Raw genomic sequence first — 25,385 nt, 5'->3', positions numbered from 1 at the left:
AGGACTCAATCTAACCAAGGAGGTGAAAAATCTCTGCAATGAGAACTACAAAATACTACTGAAAGGAAATAAAGAGGACATAAAAAGATGGAAAGACATACCATGCTCTTAGATTGGAGGAATGCACATTATGAAAACGTCCATTCTACCCAAAGCAAACTGCAGATTCAATGCAATCCCTATTAAAATACCAATGACATTCTTCACAGAAACAGAAAAAGCAATCCGAACATTCTACTGATAAGACTCTGAATAGCCAAAGCAATCCTGAGCAAAAAAATAAAGCCAAAGTCATAATACCTCCCGACTTCAAATTATATTAAAAAGCTATTTTATCTAAATAGCATGGTGCTGGTCTAAAAACAGACATTTAGATCAATGGAACAGATTAGAAAATCCAGGAATTCACCACGTACTTACAGCCAACTGATCTTTGACAAAGGCAACAGGAACATACATTGGGGAAAATGCTGCCTCTTCAGTAAATGGTACTGGGAAAAGTGGACATTCATATACAGAAGAATGAAGCTGGACCTGTACCTCTCACCATACACAAAAATTAATTCAAAAGGGGGTAAAGACTTATTTAAATATAAAACCTCAAACCATAAAATTATTAAAAGAAAACATAGGAGAAACATTCCAGGAAGTAGGACTCGACAAAGACATTCTGAAAAAGACCCCAAAAGCAAAAGAACTAAAAGCAAAAATAAACAAATGGGATTATATCAAACTAAAAAGCTTCTACACATCAAAGAAAATAATCGACAGAGCAGAGACAACCTGTGGAATAGCAGAAAATATTTGCCAACTATACATCTGACAAGGGATTCATATTGAGAATATATAAGGAACTCAAACAACTATACAGTAAAAAACCAAATAGTCCAATTAAAAAATTGGCAAAGGAGATGAATAGACATTTTTCAAAGGAAGATAAACAAATGGCCAACAGGTACAGGAAAAACATGCTCAGCATCACTAAGCTTCAGGGAAATGCAAATCATAACCACAATGAGATATCATCTCATCCCAGTTAGACTGGCCATTATTAAAAAGACCAAGAATAACAAATGCTGGCAAGGATGTGGGGAAAGGGGAACTCTTCTACACTGTTGGTGGGAGTGTAAATTAGCACAGCCATTATGGAAAACAATAAGGAGGTTTCTCAAACAACTACAGATAAAACTATCACATGTTCCATCAATCCCACTTCTGGGTATATACTCAAAGGAATTGTAATCATCACATCAATGAGAAATCTGTATTCTGATGTTCACCACAGCTCTATTTAAAATAGCCAAGATACAGAATCAATCCAAATGTCCACTGATGGATGACTCGATAAGGAAAATGTGGTATATATACACAGAGGAATACTACTTAGCCATAAAAAAGAAAGAAATTCTGCCATTTGCAGCAACATGGATGAGCCGGGAGAAAATTATTTTAAGGGAAACAAGCCAGACACAAAAAGAGAAATACCACATGTCCTCAATCATAAATGGGAGGCAAGGAGGGAGGAAGGAAAGAAGGACCACAAAAATACATTGAATTTTCAGAAGGAGAAAACAAACCTAAGGATACTAGAGATAGGGAGGAGGCAGGAGGCAGGGGTTGGGAGTGATAGGTTGGGTAAAGGGCATAAAGAAAAATTACAATTTGTAATTATGAATATGCTAATAAAATAAATAGATAAATAAAAATGTAATGCCCATGTTTAGTAAAAATTATTAAATACACAAAGAAAGAAGAAAGTGTAGCCCACACACACAGAAAATAAAGCAATCAACAGAAATGGTCCTTGAGGGGGCTCAGATGTTGGACTTAACAGGTGAAGGCTTTAAATAAGTTGTCATAAATATAGAATTGAAGTGTGTATTTAAATGTATTTTATAAAGCTCTAAAAGAAATATTATCTACTTTTAAAGCCTAAAGAATATATTAATGATGTAAAAGAGACATTTTAGAGAAACACTGAAATTGACTATAAAAATAAAAGATTAATAATTTAATAATTTAAAGTTTTATCATTTAATAGTTTAAATAAGAATGCCTGAAAAGTGCTCCATAGCATTTCAAATCAGGAAAACAAACAACAAAGTTTAAATAATTTCCTTTAACAATTTTTCTCTATTTAAAACCTTTTTTACTAGAGACCCAATCTTTGATCAATTCTTCCTAGAGATAAATCAGATTATTGGACCATTCTTAGTAATCTGAAAACAATAATTTTTCATATAATTTCTGGGCATATGTAAAATCAAAACAAATATAGCCAGGTTTTCAAGAATGTCCACATAGAAAAATGAAAATTTTTTCTTAAAAAAAGATTAGACATAAAAGATTAGACACAAAGCATGACAAAGTGAAATGCTGAACTAAGCCTTAAACTTCTATCTTGGTGGAGAGTGAGAAGATAGTATTTATTTTGCTCCTCAGTTTAACTAATTAGTTCTTTCCATAGTAATATGCCTCTCACTTTGGGGGGAGGGAGGGTGCAGAAGAATGTTTGGACAACTGATAAATATTTCACAGGGACCAGAATACAAAGTTTAATTAACGGGTCTGTGAACAAAGATAACACTTCTAACAGCTGGATTTGAGGAAGACATCCTCCTACCCCCCAACCCCCCAATGCAGACAAATTGCTAAGAAACCCACAGTGGGGGGAAAATGTACCTTTAATGTGTTAGTAGAATCAAAGACAAAGAAAAAGAAAATCTTCGAGAAAGAACTGCTTAAGTGTAAACTGATAGTTAAGGCAGTTTCGGGCAGATGGTTAGTATATGAAAATGTTTCACGTAATTTTAGTTATACACATAAAATAATGCCAATTAGAGAGTGATCTAAGTTAGTTATCTAAGTTAAAAGAATCTTTTCAGCAACGCAAATGAATGTGAGAAAAGTATGAAGCGCTATTTAACTTTAATGTGAATTAGTGAATTATTTTGATAGGAAGTGGATTCAGTTTTAAGTTCTCTGTTATTGGAAAGAGTTAAAATAACAAGACAAAGCAAGAAGAATAACTAGGTGAAATTAAAATAATCCAGGTGAGATCAGTCTCCAAAACTAAACCCTCAAACCAGTCCATCATTTCTGGAAATTATGCAGTTTTAGAAGTTTAGCAACTGGTTTATTACACTTGAGGTTTTGCACCTTAGTTTCTCCATTGGGAAAACTGAAACAATAATAACTAGAATTTATATTCACTTTATAAACTCCTTTATTCACTTAACAAATATATACTGAATGACATCTAGGGAATATTCTATGCACACACTTGGTGTAAAAATTAGAATAATGAAAGCAATGAACAATGTCTGCCATAAAGTACTATTATATTCTACAGAGTGATTTTCTCTTGATATGGCCCTCAAGAGGCCATATCAGAAGTACCCAAGGGGCTCTTTTAAACTTCATTTAAGGTTCTAACCATTCCTGCTAAAAGGAGAGCATTAATGTCATTGAGAAACACTGCTCTATAGTATGATTTAAGCTACCTTTCCAGTTTCATTACCCTTTTTTCTCTATCATTCTTAGCTCTCGCCAAACTCACTGTTCATTATTTACTAGTCTGTGAAGCTGCCTACATGTACATGTTCACACTCATCTATTCCTTTTGGCTTTGAATGGCTGTACTCTCCCACTCATCCTTCTTTCCACTTAAAATATTACTTATCCTTCAAGACTCACCCCAAAATTCAAGGGCCTTTATAAGGCTGTTCTTAACCTTTTAAGTAGATGTGATTTCTTTCTTGGTTGAGTATCTAAACACTTTGTATTTCTTTATGACACTTAAATTTATGACATGTCATAGATATGAGATAGGAAGCACCAGGAGGGTAGGATCTGTGTCACACTCATCTTTCCTTCGGCATTTTAACACAGTGCTTTTTACATAGCATGGAATCAATTATTGGTGTACAGCATTGGAATACACTCTATTCAGAAAGGATGGATTGCTTACATTTTTAAGAATAGAATTTATTACAATATAGATTCATAATTTTTATTATTTTAAGCTTTCACAATGTTATGTGTGTATAATAGTTCTGAAAATCTATTACATGAGTATATAAATCGATATTAGACTAACATTTTAGATGATATGCATGTCTAAAAACATTCTAGTCATAGTATCTTTTAAAAAGGCGTCCACTGTTCTAAGCTGTAAATTCAATCACAATCCAAAATCATATTTGGTACAGCCAGGTTTTATTCATGAGGTGTTTTTTGGCAAGGACCTAAATTCAAATTGAAAGGGATTCAATTGGGTGATAAAGAGTTGCATGAACACTTACATACTATTAAAATTAATGTGTTATTTGATATCCAGATTTTCTAAAATAGTTTGGACAGTACCCAAAATCAATTTACTTTCAAATACCAAGTAAGTAAAGTTTTACATGAATATATACCTTATCTAGCATTTATACTGGACTACGATATGGCAAGGACACAGATGCCTCTTATAAGCTAATCATTTCAATCCAGCCCACAATAAACTCAGTATTGTACTTTTGGGAAAGTTATACCATATATCCTGCAAAGTAACTTACAAAGTAAAGTAACAGAAATAACATTGCAAAAGATTAAAATAATAGAAATTATAAATCTACACTACAATAAATTCTATTTTTAAAAGCATACATCCAGAGCATGATGATGAATATTACAAAATTAGAATTCTTGAACAAATTCCTCAGCAGTATAATATGAGATACTAGCAAATATTATAGCCAACATTCATTAAATTGTGCATCAAAGCAGATCAAGCTTCTTAGGATTTTTTTTTATAGCATTCACCTGTGATTCCTAATGTGCTTTATAGTGCCTAGAACACAGTAGAGGGTCTATAAGTATCTTCTAGAATATGTGAGTGTAATACACTGAATTAGAAGTAGGGGGATAAAAGGAGATATGGACCTTCTCACCAAAAGAATAATAAAGGTAGTAAAACAAAGTAGCAAACTGTGGATACCACAATAACAGTAAGGTATTAGAGGAACCAAAACTTAATGCAGAAAGTATTAAACAATATTCTATGATTCTGAGCAGGGAGCAGTGACATGACAAAAGCTGTGTTTAGGTTTAACAGTAAGTGCTAGGAGGAGAGGGATACAGGGGGGAACTTATTTTGAAATCCAGATATCACCACATGGACTAGTTTTATAGTTGTAAGAAGAGAGTGAGAAAAAAGGATGGATCTGCCATCCTAATACTATTTAAAATGATAGGTCCCTAAAAAATGGCACAGCATATTTGGGTTGGTTTAGAAAGTGTTTCCAGGGGGAAAAACGTAAGTACTATCCATATAAGTATATGTAAACTAATGGAAGGAAACAGTATACTCACAGTCGCCTTCATATTTCCTAGAAACTTCCTGTGAAGCGTTTTAAAGATTAACTATCTCAGCATTATACCTAAAAAATCTGGAATATATGAGTACAATAGAAGGAAACCATCAAAAAATCCAGTGTAACTTGACAAAATTATATCTTGCAGAGAACTCTTATTTAAAAAAAAAAAGGCAGGTAATCAATGAATTGATTTTATTTTTTTCAAAGTATTTTAATGGTAATATTGAACTATCTTCTCTTCAGTTCTTAAGTAACTTCCCTGACATGAAGAAAAAAACATTAACCGCATTCTACTGTTTTAAATATGCCTAGAGAGGAGACTACCAATAGCTACTGGTAACAGCTTTTGTAACTGCTAGGAGAGGGAAAGAGCTTTGGTCACTTCACCAAAGGTGTGCAACAAAGCAGTCATATTTGGCAGAGCCATCACATCAATGCCATATATAAACACATTGTTGTGGATAGAATGTCCCCTCAAAATGCACAGCAACTTAAAGGCCCCACCTTTCAAATACCATAATCGGATTCCTCACCCATACCATTGTTAACAGTGTTAAGAAGGTGGGAAATCCAATTACTGCATTTGAAAGGGGGGCCTTTAAGAGTTGATTGGATCATGAGGACTGTGCACTCATGAATGGATTAATCTATTCATGGAGTAATGGGTTAATGGTTTAATGGGCTATCAGGTACTGGTTCTGATGGCTTTGTAAGGAGAGCAAGTGAGCATGTTAACTCTCGCTCATGCCGTACTTGTCATGTGATACCCTGCATTGCCACAGGACTCCACACATCACCACCAAGAAGAAGGCCTCAGATGGGTTCCCTAGACCTTGGACTTCCCAGCCTCCAAAACCATAAGAAATAAATTTCATTTTTTTATAAATTACCCAGTTTCAGGTATTCTGTTATAAGCAACAGAAAAATCCTAGATTATAGTGAGGGCTTAGAAGACAAGACAACCAGGGAAAGTTTGGAATCTCTTTGAGATTGGTTAAGTGGTGGTGAACAGAATACTGATAAAAGTATGGACAGTAAAGACCATTCTGAGGAGGTCTTAGGTGGAAATGAAGAGCTTATTGGAAACTGGAGCAAGTCACCATTGCTATGAACTGGCAAAGAATGTGGCTGCATTGTATCCATGCCAAGGGCTTTATGGAATGTGGAACTTAAAGGTGATGAACCACAGTAGCTGGTGGAAGAAAGTTCTAAGCAGTAAAGCATTTAGGAGCTGTGTGGCTACTTCTAACAACCTAGCCTGTTTATGACAGCAAAGGCATGACATAAAGGCAGAATTTGTAAATAAAAGGGAAATAGAAGGTAAAAAGCTGAAAAACTTAGCCTGGCCACATTTATAGTGAAAAAAGTGTATTTAGGAGAGGAAACCAAGGATGTACTCCAGTGACCCTCTTTTAAGGATATTAGTACAGGAGTAAGGGATCAACAAAAGAATGAAAAAAAGACCCTGAAAGCATCTCAGAGATTTTCGAGTCTACACCTCCTATCATAGGCACAGAGGCCTAGGAAGACAAAATGGTTTCAGGGAAAAGGCCAGGGGCACCTTCCATAGGCTTCCTGGCCAAGGCTGCCTAGGGAAGTTGCTCCCTGCACCCCAGCATAGCACTCCTTGGCTGCCCCAGCTGTAGCTAAACTGGCCCCAGGTAGTGTTGGACCTGCTGCTTTGGAATATACAAGCTGAAAACCTTGGCAGCGTCCACATGGTGTTAAGTCTGCAGGCTCACAGAATGCCAAAGCCGTGGAGGCATAGCAGCTTCCACCCAGATTTCAAATAATGTACCGAAATGAGTGAGGGCGCAGAGAGAACAAAAACAGAGGAAAAGGCAAACGTCTGTCTCTCTATCCTCTGGAGCTGGTATACACTCTTCTCTCCTGTCCAGCAACATCAGAACTCCAAGATCATCAGTCTTTGGGCTCTAGGACTTAGACCAGCGGCATCCCCGGGCTCTCAGGCCTTTAGCCTTGGACTGAGAATTACACTATCAGCTTCCCTGGTTCTGAGGGTTTGGGGCTTGGACTGAGCCACACTACCATCATCCCAGGGTCTCCAGCTTGTAGATGGCCTATCACAGGATTTACTAGCCTTAGTAGTTGCATGAGCCAATTCCCCTAATAAAATCCCTCTCATATATCTTATATACATTGGTTCTCTCTCTCTGGATAACACTAATTAATACATACATCAAGGTCCAAAGAGGACTTCTAACATAACCTCCTCTGAAGCTCCCCAAAGCACAGAAGAAAATATGCTCATGTTCATTGTCTATGAATCCAATGATACAGCATATAATCACTGACTTCGCAAAATCTATAAACTTAAGGGGAAAAAGACAATTGTTATCCAATAAACCCATGCTATCCAAAGAACATTCACTATCCAAACTGGAGTTACAACATATTGAAATTTACAGAATTACACAGAGCTTTCAGATTATAAAAAAGATTTATGATCTTTCCAGACTACTCAAAGCCAGACTGGAAACTATAGGATCCAATCTAATCTTATTCAGTGTTTAGAAGTACATATTTCTGGTGAAAGGGTCACATGCATAGACAACAGCTTGGAAAACGAATGCTTTAATCTCAAAATAGAAGCAATTTCTTTTTACAAACTGAATTGATGACATGGAAGTAAATGTCATTATAAGTGTAGAGCAAATGGCTCATATCACTGAATTCAAAACCACCAATGAAATCACAGGAAACAAGGCAGACAAATAAGCAACAAACATCTGAGCTACAAAACAAATTCTCTTTTCTTTGTAAATCTTCTTCTGCCATTTACTCCTAACAGAACCAACATGTTCACTATACTGTTAAATTAAAATAAATATGATAAAGAGTAATAAACTCAAAGCTGAAAAAGGTGTTTCTCAGGATTTTATCTCTGCTTATTTCTTTGGAAAATATAAAGTGAAGAAAAATAGATATAATACTAGAAAGATATGTATCTTCATTTCAGGTAGGCTCCTGTTTGGCAAGAGTTTCAAGTTAATTGAGATATGAATGATGAAAACATAGTTAACAGACATATGGAAAACCCAAATTTTTATTCAGCTCCTAAGACAGTGAACCAAGGATTTCCCAGGGCAACATCAAAAAGATCTAATCTATATTTTTAAATTATTTGTCAGAAACTTTTTTTTCAAAAGCTTCAAAAGTCATAGGTTATGAACCCACCTAACTAAATCCAGAAAACTATTCATTATTTCCCTTTCTTTGCTTTACCCCACTGTATCCATTTAAGATCATTAATCTGCAAATTCATGTTTGGAGCCAATGAAAAGGAGTCAGCAGCCAGAAAAGGGCAAAAGAGAATCAGTTTTCCTAGCTCAATATCCAAGGCAGATAGTTAAGATCTTGGTTTACAAGTCAGCCAATACACAGCTTTCCCAAAACCCTGCCATGTACACCATTCCTTGTGACTAGGGATATGTACTGGTTTAAGGGTGCACTCAAGTTTTCTTTTGGGACTAGAGTCCTACCTTGAACACTAGTCTCTCCAAACTGAGTACTGATGAGCCATGTTAGCCTTTATCAGATCTCTCACCATGAGGAGCAGACCTTGACTTTGAATCAATCGCTTACTAAAGACCTACTTCAACCCATCCAGACATCCCCCCTTCAATTTAACAGAGACTCCTGATGCCCAGACTTAACAAAAGAAATAAATAGGTTTGTTGGTATTAGCTATATTAGATCTGAGCTCTGTAAGTCTCCTGAGACTTTCCCCAACTGGACCTGGCATGCTAATCATCTTTCTATAGTGCCATCACTGAGTTCCTAGGACAAAAAGTCTGGGTGGGTATGACAATATGTCTTAATATATATGACAGTCCTACTATGTCATGTCAAGTAATTTCCATGAATTTTCTTATCTAATCATCACAACAATGCTGTGAGGTCAGAACTAATATCATCCCCACCTTACAAAGAGGAGAATGAAGCTGAGAAAGGATAAGGGACTTGCCCCCAAATTAACCAGGCAGTCTGACTTTAAAAACTCTGTTTTTATAGAAATTAGGCAATATATACCAAATATTTCATCAAGCCTCTAATATCACCAAGTGTGAGATAACCATTATTTTAGCTAAGAAAAAAGATACTCTATCATTTAAACTGATACAGTGCTATCTTATGATTGCCACTCCAAACGTAGGCCCTAGCCAGTGCCAGACCATAAATTGTCTACAACATAAAAACAGAAAATGAGTGTTTAGAAACTTTTGTAACATTTTGATATTGCAGTGAATTTTTTATTGTATTTTATAAAAGTGGTGAAGATAAAAAATAAAAACTAGACCTTTGCTTCAGATAGTCTGAAAAACAGTGGCACAGAATTTTTATTCTTTTCTTATTCTATAAGTTCTTTTAGACTTAAGGCATAGACTATCATTATAGATCATACCTGGGATTATTTCACTTGAGCATAAAAAAAGGAAAAGAGGAGCAAAATAAATTGGTTAAGGTATTCATAAAACTTTTTCACATTCAGAGTCTGACTCTCCTGAATCTCTTTTTGATGCAGAGTCATTGGTATCCATGTTCCTCTGAGGTACCAAGACTGCTCCACAATCAGCTCCTGTGTTTAAATCCCAAGTACTGTCTTAACAGAAAGACTTAGGCAACAACAGTTGTGTCAGTATACATCCAAACATCAGAAAGTTAAAAAGTAAAAATAAAAAAGGTACATTTTAGAATCCTCAAACAGTGATACATTTGTTTCCCTGTCATTCCTAAAATGTCTGATGCTCTCTACTATTTATTTGAAAGAAATTACTTTTCTCCCTTAAAGTCTGTATTTCATCCCTTACCTATACTCATAGACAACATACTGGCTGATACTTTGCCAGACAGTCTTTATTATCTACGCTGAAGATGAGTGGGTAGTCCATGAGCAGAATTACGTTAACATAGCCCAAACAATATAATTAAACACACCAAGTGACAGCATTCTGGAAGCTCAATTCTCTTCATCTTCTACTTATATTAACTTGAGAATTCATTAACAAAAATACCCTGGTATCTAAATATGCCTTGTTAATTAATAAGGCATTGCCAAAAGCTTGAGAACATATTCCACTTACAAACATTGCTAATGACTACTCTTTCTTCCTGGCTATAAAAGCAATAAATATTATCATGGAAAGTTTGGAATATACAGAAAAGCATAATAATAATGAAAATCACTCATAATGCAAAGTTCAAATTAATAAATGGGCCTTCTAGTTAATGTTAGTCTAGCGTGAACTCAAAATGATGTTTTTTTGGTTTTTGTTTTGTTTTGTTTTTTTGTGACCGGTAAGGGGATAGCAACCCTTGGCTTGGTGTCGCCCGCACCGCACTCAGCCAGTGAGCGCACTGGCCATCCCTATGTAGGATCCGAACCTGCGGCCTCGGTGCTCCCAGCGCCGCACTTAGCCGAGTGAGCCACGGGGTCGGCCCAAAATAGATGTTTTAATTTGAAAAACTATGATCAAATTCAAAGAAGCTAAGAGAATAGAAATGTTGATAAACTGTACACCTAATTTCAGTCACATGGTGACTCAAATTTATCATGCCCCAAAATGTTGGTGGAACATGGTTAACAAATGTTGCTGAATCAGCTAAATGGGAAAAATAAAACCAAAACAAACAACTCCAATACCTACCTCATTCCATAGATAAAAACTAATTTATTGAGGATTACACACTTAAGTATAAAATCCATAATCCCATAACCATAAAGATATCAGATACCATAACCATAAAGAAACCTAACAGAGAACCTTCATGACCTTGGGGTACACAAAGATTTATTAAACAAAACATAGAAAGTACCTATAACCCAATAAAAAAGGGAAAAAAATTTGAATAGACTTCAAAAAGTGAGGTATATCAATGGCAATAAGCAAATTAAAAGGTGCGCAATATCATTCATTATTAGGGAAATAGAGATTGAAATCACAGAATATTAATACTATACCTGCTAGAGTATATAAAATAAAAAATGACTAAAAAAACCAAGGAAGCTAGACACAAAAGGGTATACTCTATATAATTCTATTTATATGAAATCCAAGAAGAGACAAGTTCAACTATGGTGACAAAAATCACCTGGGGACAGTGGGAAGGTTGTGATGAGAAAGAAAATCTTTATAAAGTAATAAAAATATTATTCCTTATTTGGAATGGTGGTTACATAGGAATATAGAACTGTCAAAACCCCCTGAACTGAGCACCTGCATTTTTTATTTTATGTATACAAATGTTTATTTATATATATTATATATTATATATACACACATACATAAAAATCTAAGAATATGTGTTTAAGTATAAGTAAGTCTTCTTTGTACAATAGTTTAATAAACAAGCATATACTGAGTTCCTAGTATGTGCTAGGTGGTCTAAATTATTCATTTTTGTGTTACAAATGATCATATCTTAAATTCACTTAAAACACTGCAACACAAATACTATTATTAAAGTAAAAACTCTTTAAATCTCTCTCTTAAGGAATAACTTGTTAATTCTCAGATGATAACATGATTCAGTGCCTTTTCAGCACACAGTTAAGATACTCCATATCTTTTAAAAAAGAAATATGCCACTATTTGCAGAAATGAAAACTATATATAATTTGAATTACTAGCTAATTACAATTAAATATTTTGAAAATTATTTATGTATACTTATGTTTGCTATTAGTTACTACCCATTTATGAACTTATACATTTTAGAATACCTTCCTACAGCTTGATAGTTAACCAAGGCCTGAGAAAAGCACTTTTATAACAGTGGCACTAACAGCAGATATCGTTAGACTTGATACTATGCTATAGTGGGATGATCAGAACTGTCCTTGGCTTTTCTGTCTGCATGGTATTTGTGAACAATACTCAGGTTTCTACAGCACAGAACATTTCCAGCAAAACTGTTAATCATCTGCAAAACAACCACTGAATTTCAAAATATTTCTTTGGTAGAGAAATGTTTACTGTCTTTTGCTTAGAACGTTATGCTTGAGTCATTATATTATCTGGTGCACTGGTGCACTTTCTCGTCATAAAATTGCATCTCATGACAGCAAATCTTCAATACTGTCATTACAGATCTTTCACAAGTATGTGTTTTTAGAAATTCATGTGCTTCTTTGTGATTTCAAAATTGCTATTTATATAACAATTGCAAGTTCCAGGCAAAAGAAACTATTATTTAACACACACAAAGTACCAAAACACTGCCCAGGATGAACTCCTGATTCTTCCAAGTTTCACAGTTCTTCTCAATTCAATTAAGAGAAGAAAAAAAAAAAATCTCTTCTTGATTTAAAATTCTCTGATTCATTTCTTATCATAAATAATAATGATGTAAAATTACTATGGTTGTGTGTACTGAGGATTATAATAAATGCCGTGTGTCGAAGGGGGTATTACTAGAGTAATTTTCAACATCTATATAATTAGTTCACATATTTAATGGCCTGTTACATGTTTAGCTGGCAAGTTTCTACATTTACTAACCTCATAATTTTAAATTAGAAAATTATATTTCAATCTACCTACTGTTTTTGTTTTGACTACATCCAAAATATATTAATAGTGGCACATATAGTCAGTAAATGAACCATTATTTCTCCAAGGTGTATAAAATACAAGCATAGTGATATCTATTGCATTAAATTTTCCTGCCAAACAGGAAAACAATTAAAGTTGTGTTAACTATAAAATCTGCATTACACTAATTTTAATAAAAGGAAAAGATTTACCTTATTTTTTTTAAACTTCAGACATACAGTCATGTGAATGGTAACCTAATGCTGACTGTATAAAATATGAACTATGCAAAGGTTTTACAGCTGGTTTTGATCAGCTTCCTTTGTTTAACATTAAAAGTTAACTTCCAGAAGACACATACAAGCTATACATCCTACAGGTAATGATTACCAGATGGAGATGTTCCTGTTAACATGTCTGATGTCATGAAGAATATGCTGTAAGATGGGAGGGGTGGGGAAGCAACTTGGACAGAGATTCTGATGCATTTTCTGCTACAAACAGGCTCTTCCCAACTACACTGGCTAGGAAAATCGAAGACTCTTTAGCACCAAAACAGTTTTCTAGTTATTAAACAGAATGATGTAAGGTTATATTCAGTATGTATGGCCAAACAGTTTTAAAAATTAAAGACACTTTTAATTATTAGCCCCTTTTCCCTGTCAAAATAACTAAGTTGCAGCACACTGAGTAACATAAACGATTTCCTACAATCAACTCAGAACAAAATCCAACCTACTGTCAGGCCCTGGGAGTCTAGATGCCCAGTCTCCCCAGCAGGACCCCCAGAAATAGTTTTCTCTACACCAAACTATTTGATGTACCGATATTGTTACCATCTAAAATACTAAGTGAAAACTAAGGTCAAAACTGAATGGTTCTCAATTTCTATTGATTGTAGTCTGGTAGCTTTCTAATTTTTATCTCCCTTTGTTCCTTTTCACATAGGCTATATTCCCCTCAAAATGAATTACTCAACTTTCTCCAAGTGTTTTCCTACCTGTACCATCCACTATTCAACACTCTTTCTAATCTCTATGTGGTCAGACACCACCTATTTCTATGACCAGCATAAAAATTATTTCTTCCATGAAGTTTTTCCTGATTCTTAGAGGAAGAAGTAATTTCTCCCTCTGTGAACCATTATGACACCCTGTAAGACATTACATCTTCATTAGTAATATATAATTTCTGAATTATATCACATCTGCTCCCTCTCCACTGAGGTAGAAGTTATTCTCTATATAACCTACCACAGAATTTTGCTTATGATAACTGCCTAAGAAATGTTCATAGAATATATTAATAAAAACCTGTATTTCTCTGCAGGGCCAAATGCTATGGTGGTATGGTAGATGACAAAGACATTTTTCATTTATATTATTAAATGGCACATTATCAGCAGTAAAGCTCAATAAACACAAAAATAAAGGAATGTAAATTAAAATGACAAATATCTCATTCCTCAACTTTTCTTTTTACCTAAAATTTCATGAAATTAACAAAATGTATATTTTGGAGGACAAAAAAAAAATAAAGCTAAAACAACCCTGGAAAATACACAATGGCATTAGTGGGGCAAAACTTTGAGGAATTTCTAAAAGATAGAAATTAAACAAAATCAGATAGGTGGTAGAACTGGTTGGGAAAAAAAATCCACCATCTAAAACATAAGTTACGACTGTCAAGTATGTATAATCAACCCCTGGGAAGCTCCAAACTCAAAGAGGATAAAGCAAGAGGGACCCCTGAGGCAATCATCTGGGTGGAAATGTGGTAACCAATGAAGAAAAAAAAGAACCAAAATTTTCCTCAGAAGAGTTGAGATGAAGTCCATGGAGAATAGAGTCCATAGGACCAGAAAAAAAGGTCCACTCAGAGCCTCACAATTCCCCGTTCAGTCTCAAGCCTACTACTTCCAAGATCTGAGCAGGCTCTTTACTAAATATATCCTCTCTCAAAGTCAGACCGTGCTATGAGCGTGTGCATCCCTAAGCCTGAGTCTGAATGTGAGGGCTAGGGTATCCATACACATGTATGAGAACCCCTTCACCATGCAGCCACGGTTGGAAAGAGAAGGGGAATGGATTGCACGATGCCATAACTTCCCAGTATGAAACTCTGTGAGGTCAGATAATTCTAAATTTGAACCTAGCAGTCCAGCTCATTAGATACACTGTTCAGGGTAAGGGATATTACATATTTTATATAACGATTAGTCAGCTTGATACAGTACATGATGATTGGTACAGATTCAGTTTCAAAAGCACAACTCACTATTTTATTCATCCACAGAGTAAGGAAAATATGAATAATATGCAAAAGTATGCAAATGTATCCCCCACATTACTAACTTAAATACTTGGGAATAAATTCTAGACAAGCAACAAATTAATCAAAACTTCGAATTGAGGCAGTAGAGAAAATCAGGGTAAAAAATGAACTCTGCTACAATTGACTTTTTCCATTTATTATTTTTTTTAAATTTCAGTTTATTTTTTTTCATTGTTCAAGTTTGTGGAGTGCAGTTTGTTTCAATACATGCATATGTTGTATAATGATCTGACCAGAACAGTTAGCATATCTATCACATAAACATTTATCATTTCTTTATAATTGATATAATATGATTAAATCTAACTAGATACAGATGGAGAGACTCTAAGATTCTTGAAACAGAAGAGAACATACTGCTAGTAATGTTATGGAATTAAAAATAGTTAACTATTTCACTAAAATGTAGGAATTCAGGGGACCAGAGAAGTAAAACTGTTCTAAATGTTCCATGAGGCAAGGCAGAAGAGAGAAATAAAAGCATTCTTAAGGTAACCCAAAGGCCAGCCCTTGAGAAGGTATCTAAGCCAGGTGGTGAGTTCCCAGGTCAGAGCCTGGCTCAGGGAAGCAAGGTTTGGGACTGTTTGGGGGCTCTGGGAACTTAGGGACTGGCATCAGGTGGGGCCTCCCTGAGCTGCTTCTGGAACTCAAGGCACATCTGCTGGTTGGACTCTAGCAGCTCCAGTTGGCAGATATGGAGGTGGTTATGGGACCGCGCCCTTTTTCTAAGCAAAAACAACAGATGACCTAAACGGATAAAAGGTGGCGCCCAAGGGAAGTTAAGGGGGAGGGCTAAGCATAGAAAGGCAAGGCACATGCACATTTGACCTTTTCAAGGATTGACCTAAGCTTGGAAATCCCCGCCTGCTAAGTATATAAATATGATCTTTTGTGTTACAATAAACAGAACTGCCTGACAGAACCCCGGCTGCGTGTGTATGTGTTTGTTTCCTATCTGGGAGAGCAGTGGCATGCTCACCCATCTCTTGGAATCTCTTTTTGCCCCATGTCCTGGGGGGGAGAAAAGGGCAATCCCTTTGGCCCTAACCCTGTAGGGAAAGGAAAAGCCTGTTGGGGTCCTGTGCGGCTGCCGGAGACGCCCACCAGGTGGTGATTCTTGTCCTCCAGGTCCTAACAGGAGTTAATCTGGTCCAACATGAAGTTGATGGCAACATATTCTGCTTCCTCAAAGCCTTCACACTTGCCTTCTGTGCCTGCTTCCACTGGCATGCCCAGGTTCCCCATTGGGGCCCAACACCACAGACTTCAGCACCACAAGGGCCACATGGCAATCAGGAATGTGGCAACTGTCATGCCGAATGCCAGTACACAGCAGAAGTTGGCGGTGGTGGATGCAAGACAGGGCCAGAAGAATTTGCTTGTTTCTGATAGTGAAGGATTTATCAAAAAGTTTGTCATAATGGATTTTGTTTTATGAGAGTTGAATAAAATACTTATTTTCCTTTCTTTTGTATGTGTGGAATGGTCATTGGTTATGTTGTCTATGTTTATCATCTTTCTTCTATTCCCTCATTAATCTCCAAGGAAGTTTGTCAATTGTAGTAGTCTTCTCAAAGAACTAATACCTGAATTGATTTATTAGTTCTATGTATATCTTCCTGTCTTCTATTTCATTAATTTATTTTATCTTTGTCTCTCTTTCTGATTTATTTTGGTTTATACGAAGGGTCCTCAAAAAGCTCATGGAAAGATTCATATAATCTTTTACTTTCACTTTTCCACAAACTTCTTAAAGTACCCTTATGTTACCTATCATTCTTTGTTCCCTAAGTTCTTCAGATTAGGACTAAATTCCATTTATGTTTCATCTTGTAACAGTGACTAGGTTTACAGCTATAAATTTTTTTGTCATTATACTTTTAACTCTGACCCATAGTTTCCTTTCTTCACTACTATCTATGTAATTTTTTTATTGGTAAAAGTTTGATTTCTTTTTTGCTCCCTAAAGAATGTGCCAACTAATTGAGTACTTTTACAATTATTTTTTATTTCTAATTTCCTTACAGTAGAGCCTGTATATTTTGTTCAAGTGTGTGTATTTATACTCACACATATATAAAATACACTCTCATGATTGTATTACTCAATTCAGCTGTATTTTTTTCTATTAGATCTGATCAATTCTGAGACAGGTGTATTGAAGTTTCTTTAATTTTTTTTTTAACTAAGCTGTTCTTGAATTTCTAAGTTTTTGTATTATATAGTTAGCTTCTATCTTATTTGAATATACTGGTTAATAACTGTTATACCTGCAAAAATTCACTTTAATCATTATGTAACACTGTATTTCCTATATTAATGTTCTCATATGCTATATCTTTTATGTTTACCTGATATCCCTTTAATCATCTCTTTAAGTATACTTGTTTAATTTTCTTTTAATTTATCAATATACCATGTAGTTGATTTTTGTGTCCCTTTACCAATTCCTAATTTTCCCCCTTCGCTCTCCCACTTCCCCACCATCAACATGATATCTCTTCAGTTATCTTAACAAGTTCAAGGAATTGATGATTTTTGTGTCTTGCCCCCTCCCACCACTGATTTGTTTGTATATTTATTTATTTATTTTTATTAGCTCCCACATATAAGTGAGAACATGCAGTATTTTTCCTTCGGTGCCTGGCTTATTTCACTTAATATAATTTTCCTTTTTGTCTTTTTTTTTCCTTTTTGTCTTTTTTTTCTTTTTTCGTGTCCGGCAACGGATCGCCACCCTCAGTGTCGCGCCCGTACCGGACCGGGACCGGCAACGGGATCGCAACCCTCGGTGCTGCGTCCGCACCTCGCTCAGCCAGTGAGCGGGAACCGGTCTGTATGTGGGATCCGAACCCTCAGCGGGAACGCCACCGCGCTTCCCAAGCGGCGCACTGTAGCAGTGCGCCACCGGGCCGGCCCCAATTTTCTATAAGTCCCTCCATGTTGCTGGGAATGGTAGTATTTTATTTTTTTTGACAGCAGAGTAGTATTCCATTGTGTAGATATACCACACTTTCCTTATCATTCATCTAGTGACAGGCATTTAGGCTAGTTCCCACTCTTGGCTACTGTAAATAGTGCTGCCATAAACAGGGGAATACAGGTATTATGATTTCCATTCTTTTGGGTATATACCCAGCAGTGGGATAGCTGTGTCATATGGTAGATCTACCTGTAATTGTTTGAGGAACCTCCTTACCATTTTCCATAAAGGCTGCACCATTTCAAAGTCCCACCAAAATGTAGGAGGGTCCTCTTTTCTCTGCATCCTCCTCAGCATTTATTATTCTCAGTTTCTCAGATATTAGCAAGCCTGACTGGAGTGAGATGATATCTCAAAGAGGTTTTGATTTGCATTTCCCGAATGCTGTGTGATGTGGAGCATTTTTTCATGTGTCTGTTGGCCATTCGTATATCTTCCTTTGAAAAATGACTATTCAGTTCCTTTGCCCATTTTTTAATTGGGTTACTTGTTTTGTTTTGTTTTTTGCAGTTAAGCTGTTTGAGCTCCTCATATATTCTAGATATTAGTACTTTGACAGATGTATATTTTGCAAATATTTTCTCCCACTCTATTGGTTGTCTTTTAACTCTGTTAATTGCTTCTTTTGCTGTGTAGAAGCTTTAGATTGACACAATTCCATTTCTTTATTTTTCCTTTTTTGGCCTGTGCTCTTCGGGTCGTATTCATAAAGTCTACGTACAATCCTTCTTCCTAAGTGTTTCTCTTGTGCTTTCTTTTAGGAGTTTTATTGTTTCAGGACATATATTTAATTCTTTATTCCATTTTGAGTTGATTTTGGCATATGGTGAAAGGTATGGGTCTAGTTCCATTCTTCTACATATGAATGTCCAATTTTCCCAGCACCATATACTGAAGAGGCAGTCTTGTCCCCAGTGTGTGTTCTTGGTCCCTTTGTCAAAGATCAAATAGATGAAGGTCTATCAGTTGATTTCTGGGTTGTCTATTTTGTTCCATTGGTCCCTGTGTCTGTTTTTATGCCAGTACCATGCTATTTTGGTTACTATAGCTTTGTAGTATACTTTAAAGTCGGGTAGGGTTATGATTCCAGCTTTATTTATTTATTTATTTATTTATTTATTTATTTATTTATTTATTTATTTATTTATTTATTTATTTATTTATTTATTTATTTATTTATTTATTTATTTATTTATTTATTTGCTCAGGATTATGTTGGCACTTCGTGGTCTTTTGTTATTCTGTACGAATATTTGAATTGTTTTTTTCATTTCTGAGAAGAACGTCATTGGAATTTTGATAGGCACTGCATTGAATCCATACATCACTTAGGTCAGTATGGACATTTTAACAATGTCAATTCTTCCAATCCAAGAGCATGGGATATCTTTCCATCTTCTTGAGTCCTCTTTAATATCTCTCAACAATGATTTGTTGTTCTCATCATAGAGATTTTTCACATCCTTTGGTTAACTTTATTCCTAGGTTTTTTTCTATTTGTTTGTTTTTGTTTTTGGTGATTATTGTAAATGGGCTAGCTTTCTTAATTTCTTTTACTGCTAGTTCATTGTTGGAGTATAAAAATGCTACTTATTTTGACATGTTGATATTGTATCCTGCTACTTTGCTGAAACCATTTACCAACTCTAAGAGTTTCTTGTAGTGTCTTTAGGCTGTTCTATATATATGATCATAACATTTAAAAACAGGGACAACTTAACTTCATGTTTTCCAATCTGGATGCCCTTTACTTCCTTCTCTTCACTGATTGCTCTGGCTAGTACTTCCAATACTATAATGAATAGGCTAGTGAGACTGGGTATCTTTGTCTTCTTCCTGTTCTTAAGGGAAAAGCTTTCAACTTTTCCCCATTCACGATGACACTGGCAGTTGGGTTTATCATATATGGCTTTAATTGTGTTGAGTTACTTTCCTCCTAACCAAATTTATAGAAAGTTGTTATCATGAATGAATGTTGAATGCTGTCAAATGCTTTTTTGGCATCTATAAAGTTGATCATATGGTTTTTGTCTTTGATTTTGTTGATGAGGTGTATCACATTTATTGACTTGCATATGTTGAACCAAACTTGCATCCCTGGGATGAATCCCACTTCATCATGGTATATAATTTAAAGTGTGTTGTTATATTCTATTAGCTAATATTTTATTAGGAACTGTTGCATCTACATTTATCAAAGGTATTGGCCTGTAGTTTTCTTTTTTTGTTGTATGTTTGTCTGGTTTTCTAATCAGGGTGATGTTTGCCTCAGAGAATGAATTTGTGAGAATGGTTTCTGTTTCAATTTTTTGGAATAGTCTCTGGAGAGTTGGTATTAATTCTTTATTAAAGGTTTGGCAGAATTCTGCAGTGAAGCTATCTGACCCTGGGCTTTTCTTTGTTGGCAGACTGCTGACTATATCTTTAATGCCTTTGATTGTTATTGGTCTGTTCAGATTTTATGTCTTCTAGGTTCAGTCTTGGTAGTTAGTGTGTCTCCAGAAATTTATCCATTTCTTCCAGATTTTCAAATTTGTTGGCATACAGTTATTTACAATAGTCTCTAATGATTCCTTTTATTTCTGAGGTATCGGTTGTAATATCTACTTTTTCATTTCTAATTTTTGTTATCTGTTTCTTCTCTCTTTATGTAGTTAGCCTAGCTAATGGCTTGTCGATTTTATTTATTTTCTCGTAAAACTAACTTTTTTTTTTCATTGATCTTTCATATCATTTTTGGGCTTTCTACTTCATTTAGTTCTGTTCTGATCGTAATTTCTTTCTTTTTTTTTTTTTTTTCTTTTTCCGTGTCCAGCAACGGATCGCAACCCTCAGTGTTGCCCCCGTACCGGACCAGGACCGGCAATGGATCGCAACCCTCGGTGTTGCCCCCGCGCCTCGCTCAGCCAGTGAGCGGGAACCGGTCTGTATGTAGGACCCGAACCCTCGGCGGGAGCGCCGCCACACTTCCCAACCAGCGCACTAGCGCAGTGCGCCACCGGGCCAGCCCCAATCGTAATTTCTTTCTGTCTACTAACTTTGGGTTTGGATTGTTCTTCATTTTCTAATTCCTTAAGATTTAGTATTAGGCTGTTTACTTACCATCTTTCCATTCTTCTGAAGTAGGCATTTATTTAGATAAATTTCCCCCTTAGTGCTGCTTTTGCACTATTCCACAGGCTTTGGTATGAAGTATCATTATTTTCATTAGTTTCAATAAATTTTTTTATTTCCTGTTTAATTTCTGCTTGGACCCATATGTCATTAAGTAAAATGTTCTTTAATTTCCATGTATTGGATACTTGCCAGAGTTTTCTTTGTTATTGATTTCCAGTTTTAATTCATTGTGCTCTGAAAAAATACATGGAATAATTCCAATATTTTTGAATTTGTTGAGACTTGATTTGTGACCTAACATGAGGTCTATCCTGGAGAAAGTTCCATGTGCAGATGAGAAGAATGAATAGAGGCTGATGGATGAAATGTTCTGTAGATGTCTGCCAAGTCCAATTGGTGTAAAGTAGTATTTAGATTGTGTGTTTCTCTGTTGAATTTTTGCTTAGATGATCTGTCCAATGTTGAGAGTGAGGTATTCAGGTCCCCTACTATTATGGTATAGTATCTATCCCTTTTGTTAGGTCTAACAGTATTTGCTTTATATATCTGGCTGCTCTGATGTTTGGTGTATATATGTTTATAATTATTATGACTCTTTCCTGGATAGATCCCTTTACTGTTACACAGTGGCCCTCTTTATCATTTTTTATGGTTTATGGTTTAAAGTCTATTTAATCTGACAAAAAATAGCTACTCCAGCTCATTTTTCATTTCTATTTACATGGTATAACTTTTTCCATCCTATCACTCTAAGTTTATGTGTGTCTTTACAGGTGAAGGGAGTCTCTTGAAGGCAGCATATTATTGGGTCCATCTTCTTAATCCAATCAATCAGTTGGTGTCTTCTTTTTTTTTTTTTTTTTTTTTATCTTTTTCGTGACCGGTAAGGGGATCGCAACCCTTGGCTTGGTTTCGCCCGCACCGCATTCAGCCAGTGAGCGCACCAGCCAATCCTATATAGGATCCGAACACGGGGCGGGAGCATCACTACGCTCGCAGCGTGGCACTCTCCTGAGTGCGCCATGGGGCTGGCCCATCAGTTCGTGTCTTTTGAGTGGGGAATTTAATACTTTTTTTTTTTTACTTTTTATTTTGTTGATATACATTGTGGTTGATTATTGTGGCCCATTACCGAAACCTCCCTCCCTCCTCCCTCCCTCCTCTCTCTTCCTCCCTCTCCCCTCTCCCACCCAACAATGTCCTTTCTGTTTGCTTGTTGTATCAACTTCAAGGAGTTGTAGTTGTTATATCTCCCCCCCCCGATTTTGTGTATGTGTGTGAATTTATTTATTTATTTGTAGCTCCCACAAATAAGTGAGAACATGTGATATTTCTCTTTCTGTGCCTGACTCATTTCACTTAATATAATTCTCTCAAGGTCCATCCATGTTGTTGCAAATGGCAGTATTTCATTCGTTTTTATAGCTGAGTAGTATTCCATTGTGTAGATATACCACATTTTCCGTATCCACTCATCCGATGATGGACATTTGGGCTGGTTCCAACTCTTAGCTATTGTAAAGAGTGCTGCAATGAACATTGGGGAACAGATATACCTTCGACTTGATGATTTACCTTCCTCTGGGTATATTCCCAACAGTGGGATAGCTGAGTCATATGGTAGATCTATCTGCAATTCTTTGAGGAACCTCCATACCATTTTCCATAGAGGCTGCACCATTTTGCAGTCCCACCAACAATGTATGAGAGTTCCTTTTTCTACGCAACCTCACCAGCATTTAACGTTCAGAGTCTTTTGGACTTTAGCTATCCTAACTGGGGTGAGATGGTAACTCAGTGTAGTTTTGATTTGCATTTCCTGGATGCTGAGTGATGTTGAGCATTTTTTCATAAGTCTGTTGGCCATTTGTATATCTTCCTTATAGAAATGCCTACTTAGCAATTTGCCCATTTTTTAATTGGGTTGCTTGGTTTTTTCTTGTTAAGTTGTTTGAGTTCCTTGTATATTCTGGATATTAATCCTTTGTTGGATGAATATTTTGCAAATATTTTCTCCCACTCCGTTGGTGGTCTTTTAAATCTGTTAATTGTTTCTTTTGCTGTGCAGAAGCTTTTTAGTTTGCTATAATCCCATTTGTTTATTTGTCCTTTGGTTGCCTGTGCTTTTGGGGTCGTATTCATGAAGTCTGTGTCCAGTCCTATTTCCTGAAGTGTTTCTCCTATGTTTACTTTAATAAGTTTTATCATTTCGGAGTGTAAATTTAAATCCTTAATCCATTTTGAGTTGATATTAGTATATGGTGAGAGGTATGGGTCTAGTTCCATTCTCCTGCATATGGATATCCAGTTATCCCAGCACCATTTGCTGAAGAGGCAGTTCCTACACCAATGAATAGCCTTGGTGCCTTTGTCAAAGACCAGACGGCAGAAAGTGTGTGGATTGATTTCTGGATTCTCTATTCTATTCCATTGATCAGTGTGTCTGTTTTTATGCCAGTACCATACAGTTTTGGTTATTATAGCTTTGTAGTATACCTTCAAGTCAGGTAGTGTTATGCCTCCAGCTTTATTTTTTTTGCTCAGCATCGCTTTGGCTATGTGTGGTCTTTTATTTTTCCATATACATGTCTGGATAGATCTTTCCATTTCTGAGAAAAATGTCATTGGAATTTTGATGGGGATTGCATTGAATTTGTGTATCACTTTCGGTAGTATGGACATTTTCACTATGTTGATTCTTCCAATCCAAGAGCATGAGATATCTTTCCATCTCCTTGTATCCTCTCTACTTTCAGTAGTGGTTTGTAGTTCTCCTTATACAGATTTTACACATCCTTGCTTAACTCAATTCCAAAGTATTTTATCTTTTTGGTGGCTATTGTAAATGTGCAGGCTTTCTTGATTTCTCTTTCTGCATGTTCACTATTGGAAAAAAGAAATGCTGATTTTTGTGTGTTGATTTTGCATCGTGCTACTATGCTGAAATCATTTATCAACTGCAAAAGATTTTTTGTAGAGGCTTTAGGCTGTTCTATATATAGGATCATGTCATCTGCAAACAGGGACAGCTTGACTTCTTCATTTCCAAGCTGGATGCCCTTTATTTCCTTCTCTTTTCTGATTGCTCTGGCTAGTACTTCCAATACTGTGTTGAATAGGAGTGGTGAGAGTGGGCAACCTTGTCTAGTTCCGGTTCTTAAAGGAAAAGCTTTCAGCTTTTCCCCATTCAGGATGTTATTCACAGTGGGTTTGTCATATATGGCTTTAATTACGTTGAGATACTTTCCATCTATACCTAACTTATAGAGGGTCTTTGTCATGAATGAGTGCTGAATTTTATCAAATACTTTTTCATCATCTATAGAGATGATCATATGGTCCTTGTGTTTGACTTTATTAATATGGTATATCACATTTATTGATTTGCATATGTTGAACCAACCTTGCATCCCTGGGATGAATCCCACTTGATCGTGGTGAATAATTTTACATATGTGTTGATGTATTCTGTTCACTAGTATTTTAGTGAGGATTTTTGCATCTATATTCATCAAGGATATGGGCCTGTAGTTTTCTTTCTTGGTTATATCTTTACCTGGTTTTGGTATCAGGATCTTGTGTGCTTCATAGAATGAGTTTGGGAGATTTGTGTCTGATTCAATCTTTTGGAATAGTTTGTAAAGAATCGGTGTCAATTCCTCTTTGAATGTTTGGTAAAATTCTGCTGTGAATCCATCTGGTCCTGGGCTTTTCTTTGTTGGGGGCTTTCTGATAACAGCTTCAATCTCCTTTATTGTAATTGGTCTGTTTAAATTTTCTACATCTTCATGGTTCAGTTTTGGGAGCTTGTGTGTGTCCAGAAATTTATCCATTTCCTCCAGATTTTCAACTTTGTTGGCGTATAGTTGTTGATAGTAGTCTCAATTGATTCCTTGTATTTCAGATGAATCAGTTCTAATATTGCCTTTTTCATTTCTAATTTTGGCTGTTTGAATCTTCTCTCTTCTTTTTTTAGTTAGCCATGTTAATGGTTTGTCAATTTTGTTTATCATTTCAAAAAACCAACTTTTT

General features: G+C 35.8%; 1 protein-coding gene and 1 pseudogene across 1 annotated transcript in view; both read right to left on the bottom strand.

The window, feature by feature from the left end:
• SUPT3H (suppressor of Ty 3 homolog (S. cerevisiae)) overlaps positions 1-25,385 on the bottom strand; it is a gene marked incomplete at its 3' end in the record, with an annotated part of 373,199 nt that overhangs the window by 85,830 nt on the left and 261,984 nt on the right. The gene's annotated exons all lie outside the window — the stretch shown is intronic.
• LOC103581858 lies at positions 15,707-16,530 on the bottom strand (annotated as a pseudogene).

Source organism: Galeopterus variegatus, unplaced genomic scaffold (genome assembly GCF_000696425.1).
Source record: "Galeopterus variegatus unplaced genomic scaffold, G_variegatus-3.0.2 Scaffold175, whole genome shotgun sequence".
Classification (NCBI taxonomy): Eukaryota; Metazoa; Chordata; class Mammalia; order Dermoptera; family Cynocephalidae; genus Galeopterus; species Galeopterus variegatus.
The sequence above is the reverse complement of the archived record's forward strand: the minus strand, read 5'-3'. Positions and strand labels throughout refer to the sequence as shown.